Raw genomic sequence first — 12,653 nt, 5'->3', positions numbered from 1 at the left:
TGGTACACAAACTAATGATATTCTCTCTCAGAAGAGTCCTTATCTGTGAAAATGTTTTAGCATGTTATACTTGATTTGCCTAGGATTGCTTATACTAAACAAACATGGAGTTTATGAATTTGTAGTACACGTCTCTCTGGAAAATGTTACATAAACTATACGACCATCTGGATACATGACAATATATCCTAGCAAAATGGTCCTCTTCTGTGTCCTTTATAGAACCATGAATATCACATATGGTCCATATAGTAACCTGAGCCAGAGCACATCCTGATTGGCAAAAAGTAACCTAGAAAACTACATTGAAGGTCCTGGATCTCTCCCTGTTTCACCTAGGCTTCGTGATTACATATCTTCTTGAAATTATTAGTAAAGCTTGCTATTAGCTAAGATTTCTCGTTCAAGTGAGTCTGATACGATGGTACAGTCCATTGTATTATCTCAACTCGTTACCATCTTCTCTCGCTGGTATAAACCCTATATTTGGAATCACCAGATCTAGGCTTTGGTATTTTTAAGTAAGATTAGAAAATTCATTAAATGGTTTTCTCTTTTAAAGAGAACACCTGAGTCTTACAATTAAAAGTAGAAATATTTCTGACTATTGTATGCTGGCGGCAATGAACGTCAAAGATCCTTGATGCTTGGATGATGATGACAAAAGTAAGGATAACAAGAATATTAAAAATACATAATTCAATATTAAAATATTAGCTAGTGCTTTTATTTCAGATATTTACTATGGTAGTATCACTGTACCATCTTTAATAATTTAATTTAATTTAATAATATCACTGTACTATCTTTAATACATTATAATTACGCCTTTATTACCCTTAGCTCCTAAAACCTTTTTTTTTTAAGATTTTATTTATTTGACAACAGAGATCACAAGTAGGCAGAGAGGCAGGAAGCAGGCTCCCCACCGAGCAGAAAGCCCGATGCGGAACTCGATCTCAGTACCCTAGGACCATGACCTGAGCCAAAGGCAGAGGCTTTAACCCACTGAGCCACCCAGGCGCCCAGCTCCTAAAATCTTAAACAAAATGAATACTTAATTCTTTTAGCTAGATACCAAGTAATCATTAATAAAAATTATTAATATAATAGTTATTAAGAATATTGTAAATAGATTGGTAAATTCATATGTCATCTCATTTTTTCAAGTACTGTTTAAAAACAAACATGGATGTTTAGCAATCTTTACAATTGTGCCAAGGATAGGTAAAGAAAAATTGGCCAAAATATTGAATTATATCAACAATCAAATTGTGAGAATTGAATTTGTTGAATTCTTATAAAAAAGTTTCTGAAATTGTTTATTAGATATTATTTGAACACCAGGAAATCCACATACACAAATATATTGTTAAATATGACATAAAATGATTGACAATTTTATAAATAAAGTATACCATAGTTAATGATTAAAATCCAACAAATGTAAGATTCTAAAGTTTTTAAAGAACAAAATTTAATCCAGAAATTCCCTAATCTATCCAAATTAGGTACTTGACTTATGATATGAATAATAGTTTCAACTATAACTGAAACTTAATATCAGTAAATAAAAAACATTATTACAGAAGAAAAAAACAAAGCATTCTGTGTTTTCCAAATGAATCTATTATTATAGACCAAATGGTATGCCACATACTTAAGAATTAAATATTTTCCTATTAAAATTAAATATATTTCAACTGATAACCATTAGTCTACTTTTAATGTTTATTTTTTGGTATTCTTCTTTATCACTAATGCAAAAGAGCTAACAAAATTTTATGAATATGGGAAGGGGGAAAATACAAATAATTTCTTTTAAAGTAAGAATTAATGAAAATAGTTATAATATTTTCTATTATTGAAATTTTTTCCAATTTAACAAATAGAATTCCTGTGAAGTTCTGCAAAGTGTATTTCTTGTGAAAAATTAGGATTTTTATTACTGGGAGAAAAAAATGTCAGAATATAAAATTTTCAAATCCAGAGCTCTCCACAGGAACTTGAGGAGAGGTATTATGATAGTGCTTCTTAAAGCAATATATTTTAGTAAATAAAAGTGACAATGTGGCTCTTGGGCAAATCTATACATTTAAATGAAAAGTACAATGATGGTATTTGTATACAAAACATTTTTTGTACCAATGATATTGTATTATATGGTGCCAAGTTGACCTTAGATAATATATATCTTCATAACTCAGAACTAAATGTAAACCAGCAACTGTTCAAATTTACATTATTTTGTGTCACATTATTATAGAACACAAAGTACTCCAAGCACCATTTAACAAGGTACTTCGCTAGATAGAACTTGTTCTACTTTTTTTTTTTTTAAAGATTTTATTTATTTATTTGACAGAGAGAGATCACAAGTAGATGGAGAGGCAGGCAGAGAGAGAGAGAGAGAGAGAGAGAGAAGCAGGCTCCCTGCTGAGCAGAGAGCCCGATGCGGGACTCGATCCCAGGACTCTGAGATCATGACCTGAGCCGAAGGCAGCGGCTTAACCCACTGAGCCACCCAGGCGCCCCAGAACTTGTTCTACTTTTAAAATAGAGATGTCTAGGAGAAATCCACCTTCTCAAGTGAAATAATAAACCAAATATGTGTGTTACTAGAATGATACTTTGTGGAAATATATCACACAATGTAGTCTACAATTTGGAATGACTTTAATATATTACTATCATAATATGGTATATATAAGACCATTGGCTCTTTTATACATGATTTTACTTACTAAGAGTTGTTTATGTTGCATATATGACTATAAATAACTCAGAAAATTTCCTATTCTTTTTTTTTTTAAAGATTTTATTATTTATTTGACAGACAAAGATCACAAATAGGCAGAGAGGCAGGCAGAGAGAGGAGGAAGCAGGCTCCCCGAGGAGGAGACAGCCCGATGCAGGGCTCGATCCCAGGACCCTGGGATCATGACCCGAGCTGAAGGCAGAGGCTTTAACTCACTGAGCCACCCAGGCACCCCAAAAATTTCCCATTCTTTAATACACTTCTATACATAGTCCAAATGTAGCATCCTCTATTGGTAGCACAGAAAACTGAACCTACAGCTATCAATACAAAAAAGAAAAAGAAAAAGAGAACACCGTTGGAAATGAAAAACAAAAGTGATTTCTAGATAAAATAATGCCAATTCCAAAAGAATAATTTTTTGAGTTTGTGGATATACCTACATGGAAGAGTTCTATGGGTATTAGTCAGCAAATAAGGCTCATACTCTGATGAATTATTGTCAATTCAATGTCAAAACAGAATGGAGCAAATGAGTTTGAATTAGCCATTTAGACCACATGTACACAATGCCTAATAGTTTGAAACCTGTCTGATAAACACTGAAAATATTATTTTATAAATTCTTGTTTGACTAATCTTAATTATTTTTCTAAATTAAAAGTTTAATGCATTTATGAGTTTAGATCAATGGTTTTCGATCTAGAAACTTGGACTCTTGGGTTCACAACAAAATAGACTCCAAAATAACAATGACGCTAATGATGATATTGATAAAATAATCAGAAACTGCATTTATTGAGTGCTTACAGCATTACAGGAACTGTTCCATATACGTTACATGTATTAACTATTTGGTCTTTACAACACAGCTATGAGATTAGTATTCTTCTTTCTACAGATGAGGAGATTACTGCACAGGTGAATAGGGTAGATTTTACTAAGGTCGTTCAGTTAGTAACTGGCTGAGTTAAGGTTCGAACCCAGGGAACCTAGATATTTTAATCATTTTGCATACCACCTTCCAAGATAGTCATGGAAAGTCCATGAACTATTTTTAATTCCAAACTATCTTACAAATACTGCACATCTGTTTATTTTGGATAAACTAAATTAAATGCTATTTCTTTGACTTTGGTCAAAACTATGTCAAATCAGAGTGAAAACACTAACTGATTACACATTATGATCAGAAGTCTATAAACAGGGACGCCTGGGTGGCTCAGTTGGGTAAGCCACTGCCTTCTGCTCAGGTCATGGTCCTGGGGTCCTGGGATCGAGTCCCGCATCGGGCTCCTTGCTTGGCAGGGAGCCTGCTTTCTCCTCTCTCTCTACCTGCCTCTCTGCCTGCTTGTGTGTACTCTCTCTCTGACGAATAAATAAAATCTTTAAAAAAAAAAAAAAAAAAAAAAAGAAGTCTATAAACATCTTGGGACGCAAGGAAGATCATGTCTTTTGCAATGTCTCACAGACAGTTGGTAGGAAAGTTAAAACAAGAAAACCTAGCTTACTCGGTTACTTTTCAATACGTTTCTGAACTTCCATCTACTTTCTTTAATATAATAGTACATCAGAATTTCCTTCACACAATGTTTTATATTTGTCACTGCACTTTCTAACCTTAGCACATTTAAAATATCTGGAGCTAATGCTTTAAAGACTTGCAAACTTTAAAAGTGGTTTCTATGCTGAAAAAATATGAAACAAGGTAAAACCCACTTTTTATCCAGTCAGCACATCCTTTGGTAACATATTCTGTTTCTTCTATCTAATTTTTAAGGTGCCCAGTTGCAATGGTGTATAACAACCTGATAAGGTTTCATTGCAAAATTCAGTCACAGGGTAGGTCAATCTGAAAAAAATAATGTTCACATAAATCCAACCTGGATCAAAATTTTTATTGCAGACATGAAAGTAAGCTAGGGTTGGGGTAGAAATGAAAGAGCTATAGAAATGGAGCACACTCATAATCTTTCATTTCTGCTCTGGAGAGGCTTGAAATGTTGAAGCCAGGAAATAGAATATGATCAAACACCCCTGCTTGTATGTGACTAAATTGATAAAAACCATGAAAACCTAAATCTAAATTATAAAGCACATTTATGAAGTCCTATCAAGCTGAATTGTTATCTTTACGTGTTTTAAGCAATTTCTGAGCACTGAATAACGGACCAATAAATGCTTAATGAAGGAATGAATATATGGTTCTATCAATCCACACTTTATCTTTTAAGATACTTACTTTCACATTCTAAAATCCACATGAAGCCAAGACTTGCAATCTTTTCTCAATGATTTGTGGTAGAAAGAAAGTGCCGTATTACTAGTAGAAGAAATCCTATGCATTTTGAATATTAATAAGTTCTTGGAAATGTGCATAGAAATGCAATACGTATTATGACATTTGTTTGTAGCAGTGAGTTGTCATGCCATCTCACAAATTATCCACTAATCGCAACTGGTAAAACAAAAAATTTTAAAATGGTGACAGATTTGACATGCAAGTCATTAAGTTAATTTGAAACTCATTTGATAGGTTAAAAATGGAGACATAAATTCTAAACGGAAGGACCAATGTGAGGGGCGCCTGGGTGGCTCAGTGGGTTAAAGCCTCTGCCTTCAGCTCAGGTCATGGTCCCAGGGTCCTGGGATCGAGCCCCGCACTGGGCTCTCTGCTCAGCAGGGAGCCTGCTTCCCCCGCTCTCTCTGCCTGTCTCTCTGCTTACTTGTGATCTCTGTCGAATAAATAAATAAAATCTTAAAAAAAAAAAAAAAGAAGGACCAATGTGTATAACCGCTTTAAACTTAAGTGCTTAATTTGAGAAAGGTTATAAAATACAGTAAAATATCCCATTGTCCAGATTTTGAGAAGCTGGAAATTTTCACACAAATAGATAAGGACAGAAAAAAGAAAGAACATAATCTCTTATCTCACACACTTAAAATTTTGTGTCTGGTAGTGTTTGAAGAAAACAGGAAATCTGCAAATACAACATAATGTTTTAAATTATAGGTGTTAGCTTACAAATTCATGCATATATTATGTATCTGTTGCTCAACAGTCCCCTAAATTACCTAATTAATGAAGGGAAACACTTTTCACATGTACTTATTTTTGGCAATATATCATAACATTTTTAACTCTGTTTTTACTATGGATTAACAAGTAAATTGGTAAATGTGCATCACTTTTCTACAAATGTCCTTTCTGTCATTGCTATTGGACATAAAAAGTTAAAATTAATTATTACCCAATAAATATGACTTTTAAGAAACAACTTACTGTAAAAGTTAAAGAGTAAACATTTTTTGTCCTTAAAAACAAACCGAGAGGCCTATTTCTTGAATTGAGGACGTGAAGGGAATGAAGTGAGAATATCCCTGAGTGCTGAAGAGCTAGATCTTCGACAGCTGCTAGAGATCACAACTGTTTTCTGCCCTCCTTTACGCCATAGAGCCAACAACAATAGAATGAATAGCAGAAAAGGTATTCTGTACGCTGAAACAAAACAAAACAAAACAAAAAACAACAAGGATTTAATGTAATGATAAATTGAAAAGTGTTCAGGGACAGGTATAGAAGAGAATGAGTTCAAGCAGTGCTACTTGAAGACTCTTCTATGGACCAGGGTTGGACAGAAAACCGTTCCCAGTCCATGGTGAGATAAGGAGCTTAAGACATAATGTCAGTCAACTATATGGTCACTAAACAATATTTAATTCAACTGATATATTTTTTATAATGTCTCCCTCAATAGAGACAGCACGGTGTAAATTTACACTGAGGTACAAGCTCCTTATCTTATCCTAGACTGTAATAAGTATGAATAATGTTGAGTTATAGCAAGGGTCAACAAAGTAAGGCTGGCAAGCCAAACCTGACCAACCACCTTTTTTTTTTTTTGTAAATTAAGTTTTATTGAAACACAGTCATACTCATTCCTTTTTCTTATTCTCTGTGGCTGCTTTCCCACTACAAGACAGTTGAGTGCTTGCTGAAGAGGACTTCTGGTCCACAAAACGTAAAATATTGAATATCTGGCCCTTTAAAGAAAATGTTTGCTGACTCCTGTTTTAGAGGATACATATTATCTTGAAAGTTTTTGGAAAGAGAAGTTGAAAATCAAAAACAATAATAAAGGTAAAGACAAGATTAATAAAATATATCTAAATGTGCATGTAAGGCATATATTATTTATTATGTGCCATTCTGTGGGAAATGGCATGACCTCATGAATCCCAACACAAGCCAATTACAACTTGAGAAGAACCTCGTAATCTAACCAGAGTCTCTGACTTGGATATAAAGAATAATTAAATACTCTCAGAAAAAACATGATGACTCCCAGGAAAGCTATTTTAACCTGAATAGTAGACAATGTGGAATATTGTAGACAATAGAGAATTTCTATTCCCTATTCAGGGAGTGATAAATAAATTCTATACCTACACGATATTTTTACTCCTTTTAGAAAAGAGAAATGCCTTCCAATACTAAACTTAAGGGATATTTTTAAAATTTAAAAAATAAGGTTATACCATAGATATGCAAAAATAAATGTTGAGGAAAGGTAAATTTACAAAGGAATAAATAAAAATAGGCAAGCCACAAATACCTTTTCCCATTAACTTGAAATGTTTACTTAAATTGTGAGATATTTTTACTTTTAAGCCTTATTACAATATGTGGTTCTTTCTATTTTTTTTTTACCTAAAAGGAAGAAGATATTATGAAAGAAGTTTATTTAAAATTGTATTTGATTTGAAGAAACAACAATTTATGTACATAAACATTCATATGTATATTCAAATGTATGTAGGAAAATAGAGAGAAAAAACTCCAAATCTTGGTTAGTCAAAGTAAATGGAAAAAAAATTAATATTTCTCACATACAGAATAATTGAATATGCTAAATGAGCACCAATTTACATAGATCATCTGCTAAATTTTTAAACAGTCTAAACAATTTGATTATATTTATAGATGTGACTTTTAAAATGCCTAGGCCAAAGTAATTATAGCAAGGTTGCAGATAAAGCTAATATGCCAAAGTTCAGCTGCTTTACTATATAACAGCAACCAATAAGTGGAATTTGAAATTAAAAATGCAATACAGTTTACATTAGCATCAAAACATTTAAATATTTAGGGAAATGTTTAACACAAATGTACAATATCTCTGTGATGAAAACTACAAAGCTCTGATGAAAGAAATCAAAGAACTAAATAAATGAAAAGATATTCCATGTCCATGGATAGGAAGATCAATATTGTTGAGATGTCAATTCTCCTCAATTTAATCTACAGATTCAATTCAATCTCAATCAAAATCCCAGCAACTTATTTTGTGGATATTGACAAACTGATTCTAAAGTTTATTTGAAAGGCAAAAGAACCAGAATAGTCAAGACAATATGGAAGGAGAACAATCTGGAGGACTGACACTTCTCTACATTAAGACTTACTATAAAGCCACAGTAATCAAGAAAGTGTGGTATTGGCAAAGAACAGGCAAATAGATCAATAGGACAGATTTAAAAAAAAAAAAAGAAAGAAATAGACCCCCATAAATATAGTCAACTGATCTCTGATAAAAGAGCAAAGGCAATACAATGAAAAAAGATAGTTTTTGGCATATGGTGCTGGAACAATGGGACATCCACATGAAAAAAAGAGAGAGAGAGAGAGAATCTTGACACAGTCCTTATACCCTTCACAATTATAAACTCGAAATGGATCACAGGCATAGGTTTAAAATGCAAAACTTTAAATTCCTAGAAGATAACATAGGAGAAAATCTAAACAAATCTTGGTTTTGGCAATGGCATTTAAATGCAACACCAAAAGCATGAATCGTGAATGAGATGATTAATTAATTAATTAATTTTTTTTTCAGTTTATTAAACTGAACTTCACTAAAATTCAAAAATTTTGTTCTGCAAGAGACACTGTCAAGAAAATGAGAAGTCATAACACAGACCGGAGAAAATATTTGTGGAAGACATGATTGATAAATAACTGTTGTCTAAAATATACAAAGAACATTTAAAATGCAGCCCAATTACAAAACGGGCCCAAGACCTCACAAAAGAGGATATATGGGTGGCCAATAAGCATTTAAAAAGATGCCCCACATCTTATGTCATTAGGGAAATGCAAATTAAAACAAGATACCACTGCATACCTATTAAAATGTCCAAGATCCAGATCACTGACAACACCAAAGGCTGACAAGGATGAGGAATGATAGAAACTCAGACTTTGTTGGTGGGAATACAAAGTGATACAGCCACTTTGGGAAACAGTTTGGTAGTGTCTTAACTAAACATATTCCTATCATAGAATCCAGCAATCATGCCCCTTGGTATTTACCGAAAGGAGTTGAGAACTTATGTCTACACAAAAATCTGCACATGGATATTTATAACAGTTTTACTCATAACTGCCAAAACTGGGAAGCAACGAACATGTCCCTTGGTAGCTGAATGGACAAACTGTGGCACATCCAGACAATAAAATATTATTAAGCACTAAAAAGAAATGAATTATCAAGCTATGAAAAGACATGAAGTAAACCTAAGTTCTAAGTGAGAGAAGTATGATTCCAGTTATATGAAATTCTGGAAAAGGCAAAACTATGGAAACCTTAAAAAGATCAGTGATTGCCAGGGGTTAGGGAGAGAGACAACTGAATAGGCAGAGTACAGAGGATTCGTAGGACAGTGATACTGCTCTGTGGGATACAGTAATGATGGATACATACCATTATACATGTAGAAGTGGCATGCTTGGACTAAACCTTAATTAAACTGTGGATTTGGGTGATAATAATGTGTCAGTTTAGGTTCATAGGATGTAACAAATGGACCACTCTGGTTGGGGAATATTGATAATAGAGAAGGCTATGTATGTGTGCTCAGGAGGTATATGGGAAATCTCTGTACCTTTCTCTCAATTTTGTTATGAACTTAAAACTGGTTTAAAAAATAAAGTCCAGGAGTACCTGGGTGGCTCAGTCCATTAAGTATCTGCTTTTGGCTCAGATCATGATCTGGGATCAGGCTCCCTGCTCAGCCAAGAGCCTGTTTCGCCTCTTAGTCTCCCTCTGTACTCTCTCTCTCTCTCTTAAATAATAAATAAAGTCTTTAAAAAAAGATAAAGTCTAGGGGTGCCTGGGTGGCTCAGTGGGTTAAAGCCTCTGCCTTCAGCTCAGGTCATGATCCCAGGGTCCTGGGATCGAGCCCCGCATTGGGCTCTCTGCTTAGCAGGAAGCCTGCTTCCTCCTCTCTCTCTCTCTCTCTCTCTGGCTGCCTCTCTTCCTACTTGTGATCTCTGTCAAATAAATAAATAAAATCTTTAAAAAAAAGATAAAGTCTATTAAAAAATATGTAGGCCATTAGAAGCCACTCATTATTGTTATGAAATGTAAATGTACTAAAAAACCAAAGACCTTTCTTTCAAATCACCACACAAGTGCCCAGACGATGATATGACTTAGTAACCAATAATTTAAAAAAAAGTATTCTACTCTGTTTTATAGCTTACTCTTGAATATTAGAGATGATCAGTCCATTGCAAGGAAAGATCATTTGCACTAATACAATGTGGGGTCAAAGGACAAGAAGTGAGACCCCTCTAGGGAGCTGCAGGACAATGCAAATGCCACCAGGTTCACTGTCTCAGCTTTGGTCATACTCTTATCCAGATGGTTAGAAAGGAAATATGATGAATTTAAACATAGTCTTGCAGAGTAAGCTTTGTAAAAAAAAGTCAGCCTATAACCAGAGGGATGTGGAGGATGGAAGCTAGGCATTGATATGGAAAGGATCCATGATATATTCCGGAATAAGAAAAATAATTTGTAAAATTAGTGGAATAGCATATATCTTACACACACTTACTTTCTCACAGCTGAAAAAAATATAACCCAAATATAACCCAAAATGTTAACACCATTCATGGAAATAAAAATAGAGGAACAATGAAAACTTTCATTGTTTGTTTTATGTTGTTCAGTGGGATTGGAAATACACACACATGTGCACACACACATTTTACAACACTATTTCTGTAATTTAAAAACAAACTAAAATTACTATGAGAAAGGCTTAGAATCATACATTACTATTGAGAACTTAAAAGAGGAACGTGTTCATCCATTTCTAATATGCCCTGACATTTAATACCTGGTCATAACCTCCAATGACTTACTTTATCTAATCATCAAGCAGACTACTGAGGACTGAAAAGACAGAAATGATATTGGTCTAGATACAAGTAGTAATTAGCTCATGACTTCCTCTTAATTTCACTTAGTACCAATTTTCTTATAGATCATTCATTTTGATAGCATGGCTTTAAGGGAGAATTAGTGATATGTTATAGATCAAGAATTCTTAAGAGAATGAAGTCAATTAATATTTAAAATATTTATACAGACAAATATATTAACATTATCTTGACTCTTCATTTTGGTCAGCAGGTTTGTTCCTGAATATACACGGGTGGTTTTATAGATTTTTTTGTAAACTAGTGAGTTGCTGGTTCTCATGTGAAAACAGAAGGAGAAACTTATGCATCCAAAAATGGTCTTGGTCTGGCCACACTCAGCAAAGTCTCTCTCCTGGAATGGAAATAGGATTTGACCTTCAGTATGCTAGAGGTGACTCAGAGCCCAGCATGGCAAAAATTCCTATTGAATTCCTCAGATCAGTTACTGATAATCAGGTAGTATTAAGAAAATTTGCTACATATGCCACTTATATTTAGTTTATAAAAAATACTGGTTAAGTCATGTGCCTGGATGCCTAAGGACCAAGCACACACAGCCCTGGACCAAGAGGGCAGTACGTCATCAACAGCAGTGGTGTGTGTACCTGAGCACATAACCTACAAAAGAGCCTGGCTTGGCCAGATGCAAACAAGCTATTTTCTATACCTATATAACTTATCTCATTAAATACAATGTATATGTAATTGAATCCTTCATCTCTTTCACTAATTAAACATAGCAGAGAATAAGACATTCTGGGAAATTTTTCAAAGTCAATTAAGAAAAGTTCCTGACTTCAAGGAGCTTATATTCTAAAAGAGAATATACCATACAGAAATAATATTCAAGATGTACCTCAGAATAGAGTAAGCAACAAAGACCACACTAACACAAACACAGCATTGCAAGGACCCAGAAGAAAGGCATATGTCCCTGCACTAGACTTGGAGCTAGAAGGCTTTGCATTATAGCCCTCCCCTTAAAAAGAAGTATGCTTTAGGGGCTTCTGGGTTACTCAATCAGTTAAGTAACTGTCTTTGGCACAGGTCATGATCCTAGAGTCCTGGAATGGAGCCCTACATCAGGCTCCCTGCTCATCAGGGAGTCTGCTTCTCTTTCTCCCACTCCTCCCACTCATGTTCTCTCTCTCTCTCTCTCTCTCTCTCTCTCTCGCTCTCTCAAATTAATAAATAAAATCTTTAAAAATAAAGAAGTATGCTTTAGGTTAATCACTTAAACTATCTAATCTCAAGTTGCTAAATTTGCAAAACATATGTACTGTTACCTACGTCAAAGGATCGTCTAAAAATTTAAAGAATATAATAAATACATAAAGTATTTGTGAACTATTAAAAAAATCTACAGATATAAAAGCATTACCAAAGATAAGAAATATTTAACTAGGAAAAATTGCATTTGAACTGTATGAAAGATCAAGAGAAACAGAGAGTGGGAAAAGGATAGCATCCCAGTGGGAGGGAAGAAGTGAAATGCATGGTAGACAAATTACCAGTGATGCTTGGAGGATAGACATTCCTGTTAAGACACTATTAAAATATGTGTGGTAAATAATTAAATATTTGTCTGGAAGTTAAAAAAAAAATGTATGAATGCCAGACTGA

The sequence above is a fragment of the Enhydra lutris genome, unplaced genomic scaffold, assembly GCF_002288905.1.
Source record: "Enhydra lutris kenyoni isolate GAN:26980312 unplaced genomic scaffold, ASM228890v2 scaffoldscaffold25, whole genome shotgun sequence".
Lineage (NCBI taxonomy): Eukaryota > Metazoa > Chordata > Mammalia > Carnivora > Mustelidae > Enhydra > Enhydra lutris.
The sequence above is the reverse complement of the archived record's forward strand: the minus strand, read 5'-3'. Positions refer to the sequence as shown.